Source organism: Bos mutus, chromosome 25 (assembly GCF_027580195.1).
Source record: "Bos mutus isolate GX-2022 chromosome 25, NWIPB_WYAK_1.1, whole genome shotgun sequence".
Taxonomy (NCBI): domain Eukaryota; kingdom Metazoa; phylum Chordata; class Mammalia; order Artiodactyla; family Bovidae; genus Bos; species Bos mutus.
The window spans coordinates 32,521,820-32,535,171 of record NC_091641.1 but is presented as its reverse complement, the minus strand read 5'-3'; the positions used below and the strand labels follow the sequence as shown (position 1 = coordinate 32,535,171).

Here is a 13,352-nt window from a genome sequence, read left to right as displayed (position 1 = left end):
GAGGTAGGAAAGCCCCCTTGGAAGCCCCATTTGGGGTCAAACTGTCATTCTCAGTCCTCAGGTTAGGGGTACCTGGAGAAGAGTCTCAGCCCCCACCACGTGGAAGCCACGGGCTCCTGAGCTGCCCTCAGGGGGCCACCGGCTGAGAGTGCAGAGGTGGGGGCCAGAACTGGGGACTCTGGGGAAAGCGCCCTCCCTCTCTTCCTCCCACACCTGGATGATCCTCTGCAGGGTCAGCCTGTGGAGTTTCAGAGTGGGCAGAGAGCCCGAGGATTCTGCAGAAAATTCATCATTGGCTTTGAAACCAGCTGCAGTGGTTTAACCGGGCTCTGCATGCTCAGTCGTGTCTGACTCTTTGTGACCCCATGGACTGTAGCCAGCCAGGCTCCTCTGTCCATGGGATTCTCCAGGCAAAAAACTTCAGTGGTTTGCCATTTCCTCCGGGGAATCTTCCCACCCCAGGGATCAAACCCATGTCTCCTGTGTCTCCTGCATTGCAGGCAGATTCTTTACCCACTGAGCCACAGGGGAAGCCCAAAATTATTTGAAAGGCTGATAACTGTAGAAATGGTCACATAATATATGGATATATAATTGTTATTTAGTCACTAAGTCATGTCCAACTCTTTTGTGACCCCATGGACTGTAGCCCCCCAGGCTCCTCTGTCCATGGGATTTCCCAGGCAAGAATACTGGAGTGAGTTGCCATTTCCCTCTCCAGGAGATCTTCCAGTCCCAGGAATCGAAACCATGTCTCCTGCATTGCAGATGGAGTAACCTGGGGCTGCAGGTTAAATGCAGATTCCAGGGCCCCTGAAGCTCCAGGGCCATTCCCAGGAATCTGCTTTTAATAAGGACAGTGGGGAATCCTTGGGTTCAGAGACTTCTGGGAAACGCTGACCATCTCCCCTCACACCAGCATCACTGAATATGACCACTGAATCCTGCCTTGAGTCACCTCTGCTTGTCTTGGCCCAGGAGAGGCTTAGGGAACAGAGCTTTGAGAAACAGCCCCCAGCTCTGGTTCCTGCAGTGTGGCTTCCAGCACTGAAGCCAGAACAACTGAAGGGAAAGGGCTCCAGGCTCAGGCAGGCACTGGCTTCTGGATGGTTCTTGGAGGTGGACCTGTAGAGTCAGGCAACCCAGCTGGGAACGTGGTTCCACCACTGCCTGGCTGGGTGGCCTGGGGCAGGAGGCTTCGATTCTCTGGCCTCAGTCTCCACATCTGTAAAAAGAGACCACACCTCCCCTCACCTGGCTGGGATGATGCAAGGACTAGAGAAAACACATGTTAGGTGCTTTGCTCAGAGTAGGGATTCAGGAAATGGTGGCCCTGGTAATACTGCCTGTGGTCATCAGGAGAGGAACTTGGGGCCCAAGGAACCCCTGTGGGCTGGATAGCTACATGTGCAGCTGTTGGTCCCCCGGTTACGGTGGAGATCCCTCAGCAGAAGGAATGACTCTGGCCTGAGGCTCAGGTCCTGTGTGTGCCGCCCAGCCCACAGGGCTTCCATTCCCCAATTTGTGTGTTCCTGGGACAAACTGCAGCCAGAACAGGGTACCTTGCATTGCCCTCTGCCTAAGACAGGACCCCACAGGCCTGGACCGGAAAGCAAAGGCTTGGATTGGATTGATATGGCCAAACGTGGGTGTCCAGAGCCTGGCTGGGAGAGGTGGGAGGTCGGCCTGACTGGACTATGCTGGGCTCCGAGCCACACAGACTTTCTGCTCTTTATTCTGCAGGAGAAAGGTGGGTGACACAGAGGGTTGAGTAGTGAGTGTGGGGAGGGTGTGTGTGATCAGGCCTGGGGCTGACAAAGGCGCTGAGCTGCCCTCATCCCCTCTCAGGCATGGGGAGCAGCAGCCCCTTCTCACCTTCTCGCCTGGCATCCCCACTGGTCCCTAAGATCCGCCCCCCTGGCACCTGGCAGTGGCCCTGCTTTCCCCCACGTCGGGTTACCAGACCTAGCAAGTAAGAGTCAGGGGCCTGCAAGAGAACACAGCGAAATTCTTTCTGACATAAATCATATCAATGTTTTCTTAGGTCAGTCTCCCAAAGCAATATAAATAAAAGCAAAAATAAATTCTAATCAAACTCATAAGCTTTTGCCCTGCAAAAGAAACTGAAAACAAACGGAAGAAACAAGCTCCAGAATGGGAGAAAATATTTGCCAATGATGCAACCGACAGGGGTTGAATTTCCAAGATAAAGAAGCAGCTCATACGGCTCAAAATAAAAATAGACAGCCCAAACAAAAAATGAGCAGAAGACCTAAATAGAGATTTCTCCAAAGAAGACATACAGATGGCCAACAAGTCAATGGAAAGATGTTCAGTATCACTAATTATTAGAGAAATGCAAATCGAAACTACAACGAGGCGTCACCTCACACCAGTCAGAATGGCCACCACCAAAACATCTACAAATAATAAGTACTGGAGAGGGTGTGCAGAAAAGGGAACCCTCCTACGCTGTTGATGGGAATATAAATCGGTGCGGCCACTTTGGAGAACAGTATGGAAGTTCCTTAACAAACTGAATATAGAGTTTCCTTATGATCCAGCGATCTCACTCCTGGGCATACATATCTGGAGGAAATTCCCATTTAAAAAGATACAGGCACCTCAATGTCAATGCTGCCGCTACTGCTAAGTCGCTTCAGTCATGTCCAACTCTGTGCGACCCCATAGATGGCAGCCCACTAGGCTCCTCTGTCCCTGGGATTCTCCAGGCAAGAATACTGGAGTGGGTTGCCATTTCCTTCTCCAATACATAGAAGTGCAAAGTGAAAGTGAAGTCGCTGAGTCGTGCCCGACTCTTAGGGACCCCATGGGCTGGAGCCTACCAGGCTCCTCCGTCCATTGGATTTTCCAGGCAAGAGTACTGGCTGCTACTGCTGCTAAGTCACTTCAGTCGTGTCTGACTCTGTGTGACCCCATAGATGGCAGCCCACCAGGCTTCCCCATCCCTGGGATTCTCCAGGCAAGAACACTGGAGTGGGTTGCCATTTCCTTCTCCAATGCATGAAAGTGAAAAGTGAAAGTCAAGTCGCTCAGTCGTGTCCAACTCTTAGCGACCCCATGGACTGCAGCCTACCAGGCTCCTCCATCCACAGGATTTTCCAGGCAAGAGTACTGGAGTGGGTCGCCATTGCCTTCTCCAGCAATGTCTATAGCAGCGCTATTTACAATAGCCAAGACATGGAAGCAACCTACGCGTCCATCGACAGATGAACAGATAAAGAAGATGTGATATATATACTACTCACTCAATCATAAACAAATGAAATAATGCATTCTATACCAGTGTGGATGAACCTAGAGATTACCATACTAAGAGAAGTAAGCAAGACAAATATCATATGTTATCACTTATGAGTGGAATCTAAAAAATAAAAAACAATACCGATGAACTTGGGACAAGACAGGAACAGACTCACAGACATAGGTTACCAAAGGGGAACTAGAGGAGGGAAAAATTAGGAGTTGGGGGGTAGCAGAGACACACTACTATATATAATATAGATGAAGAACAAGGTCCTATTGTATATGCAGAAAATTATATTCAATATCCTGTCATAAGCCATAATGGAAAAAAACGTGTAACTGAATCACTTTGCTGTATACCTGAAACTAACATAATATTTTGAATCAGCTATATTTCAATAAAAATAAATAAAAGTCCTGGTGAAATTGACGTTGAGGTAACTAACTTTTTAGTATAAGTATGTCCCATGCAATTTTGGGGATGTACTTACAACTAAAAAAATTACCAGTTTTCTCAACTTTGAATTTACCTGGTGTCTTCCATTGCCTCTGGCACCCTGTAGCTCCAGGTCAGAGTGCATCCAGGCCCGTGAAGCCGGGGGCTCCCACCCAGGGGGCTGCCCACCTGTCCCTGGGCCTCTGACCTTTCTGCTTCCCCCCAGAAGCTGCTCCCACTTCACAGGCCTCCTCGCACCTGACCTGGGCCCTGTCCTTCTCCAGCCACAGCCGGCACCCGGGAAGGCAGGGCAGAGGGCCGAGGGAGGAGATGAGCCCTTCTTGGGGGCATCTCTCAGGATCTCCGTCCACCTTGCTGGGGGGTGGCGGTGCCTGTGGTGAGCCCTGGATTTCTACCCATATGGGCCCCAGCTGTGTCCAGGCCTCTGACTCCCCATCTGTGAAATGGGCAGAGATGCATTGCCTTGCACACTCCTGGGTCCTTCACTTGCTCAGCCCTCACCTGCTCCGTGCTGGATACACTGGTCTAGATACAGGGCCATAGCACTTGGCAAGACACACAAGGTTCTTGCCCTCTTCGGGCCAACATTCCAGTTGTAGATGGATGGTGTGGTGTTTAGTCTCTAAGTTGTGTCTGACTCTCTGCGACCCCATGGACTGTAGCCCACCAGGCTTCTCTCTCCATGGGATTTCCCAGGCAAGAACACTGGAGTGGGTTGCCATGCCCTCCTCCAGGGGATCTTGCCGACCCAGGGATCAAACCCTTGTCTCCTGCATTGCCAGGTGGATTCTTTACCACTGAGCCACCAGGGAAAACTGTAGATGGATAAAAACAACCAAATTAAAAAAAAAAAAAAAAGGGGCACAAAAGTTGTCTGAAAAGTCCACTCAATGCCCCAAACAAATGTCCCTGTCCAGCCTGGGAAGGCACTATGGAGCCGCTGAAATGGGGTAAGACCGGATGGAGATGTTCTGTCAGCATCAGATACACACCGGGGTTTAAAGGATTAGTAGGCAAAAAGGATGTAACGTATTTTCTCATAATTTTGAAACTTCTCCCATACTGAAATGATTGTGTATTGGGTTAAAGTGCAATTAAAATCAACTTGCCCTGATTTTACTTTTCTAGATGTGGCTAGGAGCATACTTCCTATGACGCATGTGGCTTGCATTACATTTCTGTTCTACAGCGTGATCATCTGGGAATTCAAAAGGAGGACAGGGAAGTCACTCTGAACTGAGCCTCAGCATTGAAAAGAATTTTTATGCCCAGGTTGAAACAAATGTAAACAGCGTAATAAACACTTGTGTACTTGTCCTGGTTCAAAATTCTCAAACCAGGTCTTCCTTTTGTATTGACCTATTTCCTTCTTCTGTATGATTTTTTCTTTTCCTGGTTGTGCCGGATGTTTGTTTCATCATGAAGGCAGGCTTAGTTGCCCCGCAGCTTGTGGGATCTTAGTTCCCTGACCAGGAATTGAACCCATGTCCGCTACATTGGAAGGCAGATTCTTTATCACCAGACCACCAGAGAAAGTCCCCTTCTTCTGTATGATTTTGAAGCAAACCCCAGCATCTTATCGTTTCACTTTAATACTCTGATGCATAGCTCTGAAAATGGACTCTTGGAAAAACAAAATCACAGCAATCCCACTCCTAAGTACAGCCTCAAGAGAACTGAAAACATGTTTATAAAACACCTTGTACAGGAATGTTCAGACAGGCATCATTCTTAGTAGCCCAAACATAGAAACAGCCCAAATGTCTGTCAGTTGATGAGGATAAACAAAACTCACACTATCCATATGATGAATAATCTTTTGCAATAGAAAGGAATGAAGTGAAGACTTCCCTGGTGGTCCAGTGGTTAAGAATCCGCCTTCCAATGCAGGGGATGTGGTTCGATCCCTGGTCAGGGAACTAAGATCCCACATGCTGTGGGGCAACTAAATCCCGGCACCGCAACTAGAGAAACCTACATGCACTGCAATGAAGACCCAGCAAAAAAAAACAGAGTGAAGCGCCCATACCTGCTACAGCCTCAGTGAAATTTGCAAACATGAGGCTCAGTGAAAGAGGCTGGATGCACATGTTACCTGATTCTGTTTATATGAAATTTCCAGAATTGGCAAATCCATAGAGACAGAAAGCAGGTTAGTGTTTGCCAAGGGCTAGGGGATGACTTTTCATACTGTTCGTGGAGTTCTCAGGGCGAAAATACTGGAGTAGTTTGCCATTGCCTCCTCCAGTGGACGCGTTTTATCAGAACTCTCTACTATAACCCATTTGTCTTGGGTGGCCCTGCACGGCATGGCTCATAGCTTCATTGAGTTAAGGGAGATTGTTGGGAGAAATATCAACAGCCTCAGATATGCAGATGATACCATTCTAACAGCAGAAAGTGAAGAAGAACTAAAGAGCCTCTTGATGAGGGTGAAAGAGGAGAGTGAAAAAGCTGGCTTAAAATTCAACATTCAAAAAACTGGAATCATGGCATCCAGTCCCATCACTTCATAACAGATAGAAGGGGAAAAGTGGAAACAGTGACAGATTTTATTTCCTGGGGCTCCAGAATCACTGCTGACAGTAACTATAGACATGAAATTAAAAGGCACTTGCTCCTTGGAAAGAAAGCTATGATCAACCTAGACAGCATATTAAAAAGCAGAGACATTATCACTTTGCAGACTAAAGTCCAAAGCTATGGTTTTTCCAGTAGTCACATATGGATGTGAAAGTTGGACTGTAAAGAAGGCTGAGTGCTGAAGAATTGATGCTTTAAGAATGTGATGCTGGAGAAGACTCTTGAGAGTCCCTTGGACTGCAAGGAGATCAAACCAGTCAATCCTAAAGGAAATCAACCCTGAATATTCATTGGAAGGACTGATGCTGAAGCTGAAGCTCCAATACTTTGGCCATCTGATGAGAAGAGCTGAGTCATTGGAAAAGACCCTGATGCTGGGAAAGATTGAAGGCAGGAGGAGAAGGGGATGACAGAGGATGCGATGGTTAGATGGCATCACTGACTCAATGGACATGAATCTGAGCAAACTCCAGGAGATGGTGAAGGACAAGGAAGCCTGGTGTGCTGCAGTCCATGGGGCCACAATGAGTCGGACACGACTGAGTAACTGAACAAGGGGATGGCTGCTGGTTACTACAAAGTTTCTTTTGTGGGTGATGAAAATGTTCCTGAATTAGATAGTGGTGATGATTTCACAGTTTTGGGAATATCCTAAAACTCACTGCATGTTACACTTTAAAAGGATGAATTGTACAGTATTCAAATTTTATGTCCATTTTTAAAAGCTTCAATATCATCATGCCTAGCATCCTTTCTATTGCATCCTTTGTGTTAGAGATCGTATCCAAAATCCTGTCAGGGTTCATTCCCTGATTGTCTCATAAATATTTTTATTTCCCATAGTTTGTTCCAGTCCCACCCCAAGCAGGGCCATGCCATGCAGGTGAGTAATGCAGACTGTTGTTAATTAGTCACTAAATCATGTCCGACTCTTTGTGACCCCATGGACTATAGCCCGTCAGGCTCCTCCGTCCATGGGGTTTTCCACACCAGAATACTGGAGTGGCGGAGAAGGCAATGGCACCCCACTCCGGTACTCTTGCCTGGAAAATCCCATGGACCAAGGAGCCTGGTAGGCTGCAGTCCATGGGGTCACTAAGAGTCGGACACGACTGACCGACTTCACTTTCACTTTTCACTTTCATGCATTGGAGAAGGAAATGGCAACCCACTCCAGTGTTCTTGCCTGGAGAGTCCCAGGGACAGGGGAGCCTGGTGGGCTGCTGTCTATGGGGTCACACAGAGTCGGACATGACTGAAGTGACTTAGCAGCAGCATCCTGGAGTGGGTTGCCCTTTCCTCCTTCAGGGGATCTTCCTGACCCAGGAATCGAACCTGCCTCTCCAGCTTGGCAGGTGGATTCTCTACCACGGAGCCACCAGGGAAGTCCTCTACAGAGACAGATCTCTAAACCAAAAGGTTCCTCTCCTCTCTCCTCTCGTACAATGTGTTTGTGGAGGACCCAGACCCTTGGTCTTTTGCATCTTCTCATGATCTGTGTCCTGTGGCTTCCCTGGGGGTGGGGGACCCCACATTCTCAGACTGCTGTGTAGGGCATTGCACCCCACAAGCTCTCCCCCAGTGGCAGCTGATTTGCCAAAGAAATACCACTGCAAGGTAGGGGCTGGCACAGAGCTGTGTGTTCAGTCAGAACATACGGAGCATGTGGTTCGGTCATGTTCGACAGCTTTGCAACCTGTGGACTATAGCCCACCAGACTCCTTTGTTCATGGAATTCTCTAGGCAAGAATGCTGAAGTGGGTTGCCATACTCTTTTCCAGGGGATCTTCCCCACCCAGGGATTGAACCCCAGTCTCCTGCACTGGCAGGCAGATTCTTTACTATCTGAGCCACCAGGGAAGCCTGCGACAGAGCCTGGGTGCCAGGTAAACAGCAAGGACTAGGCCTTATCTACAGACTGTTACAGGAGTCTCATCAGAGTCCCCAGAAAACAAGATCTTTCCCAGGCCCTCTTATCTTTCCACTTTGCACAGATTTCCCAGGGCCCTCCACCCCTTCCGTTTCTGCTGCCAGAGCTGTACCCTGTCCTGTACAGAGGTGGGAGCAGGAAACCTGGGTCTCCATCCTCAGGTAAGTGGTTCCCACCTTCCCCCTCCCACTAGGTGGACCCCAAACTCCCACCCTGGCTCGTACGGCTTTGCAGGGCAGGACAAGCTCCCCTCTTTCAGCTCAGAGGCTCACTCTGCATCTGCATGCTGGCCAGATTCCACCAGTCATTACAACATACCCACGTGGGTCTTTCCTTCCTCAGGGCCTTTGCACAGGCTGTTTTGTTTTTTGTTTTTTGTTTTTTTCTGCATCAGTGCTTCCTCGTGCACACACTGATTTATCGCGGTGCTGATAACAAGGAGGCTCTAAGCCTCCCTTCCAGACGCCCAGCCTAATGACCCAGCTACCGTCTCTACACCTTTGCTGTCTCTGTTTTGAGTTCTTGAGGGACTTTTCATGTGCCCCCTAACTCATCCCTCTTGCTTGCTGTTTGGTCATTCGTATTCCCTCAGAACTAGAATCTCAGCGCTGGGAGGGAAGGACCCTGTGTCTAGACTCACACCCAGAGGAAGTGGAGGAGCAGGTGAGTGAAGGCCCCGGGGGTGTGTAGGACAGCGATTCTCTCCCTACCCATCTCACAGATGGGGAAATAGAGGCCCAGACAGCTGAGGTCCATCTGAATAGAAACCAAGGACTCCTCTCTGTGTTCCAACTGCCGTCAGGAAGGTGTGTGGGCGCCCCACGGGCAGCCCACGGGAGGAGCCTACTCCCCGCCTCGGCTCTCTGCCCTGCCTTCCTGGGCACCTGCCGTGGCTGGAGAGGGACAGGGCCCGGGTCAGGTGGGAGGAGGTCTGTGAAGTGGGCGCAGCTTCTGTGGGGTAGCAGGAAGGTGAGGGCATGGGAACAGGTGGGCAGCCTCGGGGGCCTGGAGCCATGGGGTCCCCAGATGCAGTAGAGGACAGCAGGTAAACCTGAAGTTGAAATAAACAACCGGTAATTTTTTAGTATAGCTATGTCCCGAATGGGCTTCCCTTGTGGCTCAGACAGTCAAGTATCTGCCCGAAATGTGGGAGACCCATGTTCGATCCCTGGGTCAGGAAAAGCCCCTGGAGAAGAGAACAGCTACTCACTCCAGTATTCTTGCCTGGAGAATCCCATGGACAGAGGAGCCTGGCGGGCTACAGTCCATGGGGTCGCAGAGTTGGACATGACTGAGCGACTAACACGGTCGCTGTCATGTCCCAAATATTGCATGGGACACACTTATCCTAAAAAGTTTCTCACCTCCAGTTCAATTCCACCAGGCTCCCTTATTCTTACCTGTTAGATCTGGTGCCCCAATTTGGGAGGGGGGTGCAGGGGCACTGCCAGGCGCCAGGTAGGCAGATCCAGCAGGAGTGCCCGGCTGAGTGTGAGATGAGGCTGCTGGCCTGGGAAAGACAGGCATGGGGCTGCTGTTTCCTGCCCCTGCTCCCGCCTGATGGGGAATGGGGGCAGCTCAGGGCCTCTTCCAGCTCCGGGTCTGATCAAACACCCTCTACTCGCTGCTTAACCCTCTGTACCAGCCACCCTTAACCCACAAGATAAAGAGCAGAAAGTCTGCAGGGCTTAGGGCCTGGCAAGGTCTGAGAGTTACTTACCTGCTGTGCGACTGTTTAGCCAATGGCAGTGTCCTAATGACACGGGCCCCTGCCTGGTGGGGAGGTATGAGAATTAAAGAGCTGGATGCTTTCGCTCCTTCCTGCAGCTGGGCCACTGCGTGTCCTTTCGCATGAGCCCTGCTGACTGCTTAACCGTGCAGAGGCCTTCTTCTCTCAAGTCCACTGAGGCTGCCTCTTTGTGCCAGAAGCTTGCTCTTTGCTCTGGTCTCTGCTTTCACCTGGAATGAGAAGGGAGGCCTTCGCTAGGCCAGCAGGCCACTCCCCGGATAGAGGAAATTCCAAAGCAGGGGACAAAAGGGACAGGCAAGCTTTGATGTGTCCGGCCTGGCCTCCCAAGCCACCTGACATCTCCCCAGGCTGTGGAGGAGTCAGTAAACAGGCCAGAGAGGAAGGCCTCTCAAGGGCTGGGCCAACGGCAGAAATGTCAAGTTCACGGCAGGGCTGTTTCAGGGAGAGCGGTCGGTGGTTGGTACTCATCTTGAGCTCTGGCCTCCTGTTGGAGTGCTGGGAGCTTGGCGGGTCCCTCCCATGGGTGCAGTGCAGGGAAGATCACAATGCTGGTCTCTCTCCCAGCAGCTGGAAGTCCAGTTTGTGTCCTACCCACGCTAGAGAAGATGCCGCAGTGGACTCTGCTTGGTGGGGGCCTACTGATCTTTTCTGCCTCACCCTCCTCCACCCATCATGCTCTGGGAACCCTGGGCCAGAGTCTAAGATTTCCAGAAGCACCAATCCCCTTCCTGCCTCAGGGTCTTTGCACCTGCTCTTTCCCCTTCCAGGAGTGCCCTATCTCCCCAGATTTTCTTAGGACTGAAATTTTGAGGTCTCTCTCCAAAAAGACTTCACTGACTCCCAGCCCATGTTCCACCCAATTGCTCAATCCCTCTCTAGGGTCTGGAATCTAGACATGTTTTGTCCTCTTTCTAGCACTTTCCATGACGTCTAATTATCTTGGTTTCTTATTAGTTAAGCATTCTTTCTCCTCCCCTGTCCACCACTCGAATATTATCTCCGTAAGAACAGGTGACCCTGAGATGGTGGTCCAGGTTAAGACTTCGCCTTCCAATGCAGGGGGTGCAGGTTCCTTCCCTGGTCAGGAAGCTAAGATCCCACATGCCTCATGGTGAAAAAATCAAAACATAAACCAGAAGCAATATTGTAAGAAATTCAATGAAGACCTTAAAAATGGTCCACATAAAAAAAAAAAAGCTTAAAAAATAAAAACAGACGCCCCTTCTGTCCACTGAGGACAGTGTCAGGCACACTGTGGACGTTGGAACAGTGTCTGGTGAGTAAGCAATGAAGAGATGAGAGACTCTGGGGAATGTGCCAGGCAGCAGATATCTGCCCACTGTGCAGAAGATATTTCGGGTCAGGGCAAACAGAAGCCTGGATTCCACTCCCCGCTGGCGGGTATGATCTGAATCCAAGTTTTTCCCAGAAACGCATGCATCACGGACTCAGATTGGAATGGGATGGGCAGTGGGGCCGGGTAGCCCAGGCTCCAGTTCAGAAGCATGGGTCTCGTGGAGGAGAAGCCCATGTGTCGCCTGGCTGCCAGCCCTGGCAGGTCAGAGAGCCAGCAGGCAGAAAGCCACCACTTACGGGAAATGCTCTGATGAGAAGAAAAGGGCTGAGAGTTGTTTGGACCCAGCACTGGCCCCGCTCCAGATGGGATCAGGAAGCCTGCACCACCGCATCAACCCAGCTCAGTTCCTCCTAGGAACGGCTGTCGGCTGAGAGGGAGCCTTAAGAAAAAGCCAAGGGGCCCCACCCCTCCATTCCTGCCTCCTCGCTTGCAAAAGAACAACAAAAAGCAGTTTGTAAGATATTTGAATGAGTCCTGAGAGGCAGCCAAGTGCGGTGGCTGAGAACACAGACTCGCAGCTTGACTGGATTCGAAGCTCAGCTCCTCTGCTTTTCAGCCAGGAGATCTTGGGCAAGTTATTAAATCTCCCAGCCTCAGCTTTCTTGCCTGTAAATGAGGATACTTGTGACATCTCCTTCTGAGGACTGATGGGGAGAGTGAAAGAGTTAATAGTTTACTATGTGCTCAGAACATTGCTGGCCTCTCCTGTATGCTGAATAAATTGTCAGTCTGTTCTATGACCACGCCGGGAGACAAGCTGGACTGTGTCCATTCTATGGATGGGGAGACTGAGGCTCAGAGAGGTTTTTAGAGCAGGGGCACAGCAAACACGTGGTAAAACCCCAAACAGATCTCAAGTCTCCTGCCTCTTGATCAGAGTTCTGCTCATCATGTAATGCTGGGCTCTGCAGTCAAGCTCTTGACCCAGGGTTGCATGGCATTGGCCAGGGGGCTGAATTTGGTCTCCAGGCATGTTTGGGTCAGACCCGTGTCACTGAAAAGAGCCAACAGATGGAGTCTATGAAATTAATTACCAATATTTAAAAATCAGATGTCACTTTTTTTTTTTTAATCCTTATATCTGGTTTCTCTTGAGAAACTGGGCACTCGGGCATTGTGGAGCCTGCCATCCCCTATAGCAGAGCTGAGCGGGGGCTGTCCCCCTCTAGATGAGATCCCCTAGACCCAGGAGTTTGCTCATTTCTGTTCACTGTCTGCTCCCGAAAAGTTTGCTTCCGCTTGAAACCCACTGTCTTGGAACTTCCCCGGTGGTTTAGTGGTTAAGAATCCACCTGCCATTGAAGCAGGCTTGGGTTTGATCCCTGGTCCAGGAAGATCGCATATGCCATGGGATGCTAAGCCAGAATGCTGCAACTGCTGAAGGCCGCGTGCCCTGGAGTCCGTGCCCTGCAACAAAAAAAGCCACTGAAGTGAGAAGCCCATGCACAGCAACAGAGGCTCAGTGCAGCCAAATAAAACACAAAGCAACAACCATAACAGAAATAAAAACAAACAAAAAACCCACCATCTACGGTGGGACTCCCCAGAAGCAGACCCAACCCACTGACAAGGATTCATATGAATGTGAGGTTTTAGAGCAGAGGGAGGAAGACCAGGCAGACATGAGATATTAGGTAAAGTCCCACAGAAGGTGTATTATCTTCCTGTTGTTCAGTCGCTCAGTCGTGTCTGACTCTTTGCAACCCCATGGACTGCAGCACGCCAGGCTTCCCTGTCCTTCACTATCTCCCGGAGTTTACTTAAACTCATGTCCATTGAGTTGGTGACGCCATCCAACCATCTCATCCTCTGTCGCCCCCTTCTCCTGTCCTCAACCTTTCCCAGCATCAGGGTCTTTTCCAATGAGTTGGTTCTTTGGATCAGGTGGCCAAGTATTGGAGTTTCAGCTTCAGCATCAGTCCTTCCAGTGAATATTCGGGGTTGATTTCCTTTAGGATGGACTGGTTGGATTTCCTTGCAGTCCAGGGAATTCTCAAGAGCCTTCTGC

General features: G+C 50.1%; 1 protein-coding gene across 2 annotated transcripts in view; it reads right to left on the bottom strand.

The window, feature by feature from the left end:
* The window catches only part of TVP23A (trans-golgi network vesicle protein 23 homolog A), a 43,827-nt gene extending 33,644 nt beyond the window's left edge, over nt 1-10,183 (bottom strand). For both annotated transcript variants that reach the window (XM_070362375.1, XM_005889261.3), the window contains exon 1: nt 9,958-10,183. The gene's annotated coding sequence lies outside the window, so the exon portion shown is untranslated. The remainder of the gene's footprint in view (nt 1-9,957) is intronic.
* Nucleotides 10,184-13,352: the final 3,169 nt, after the last annotated feature.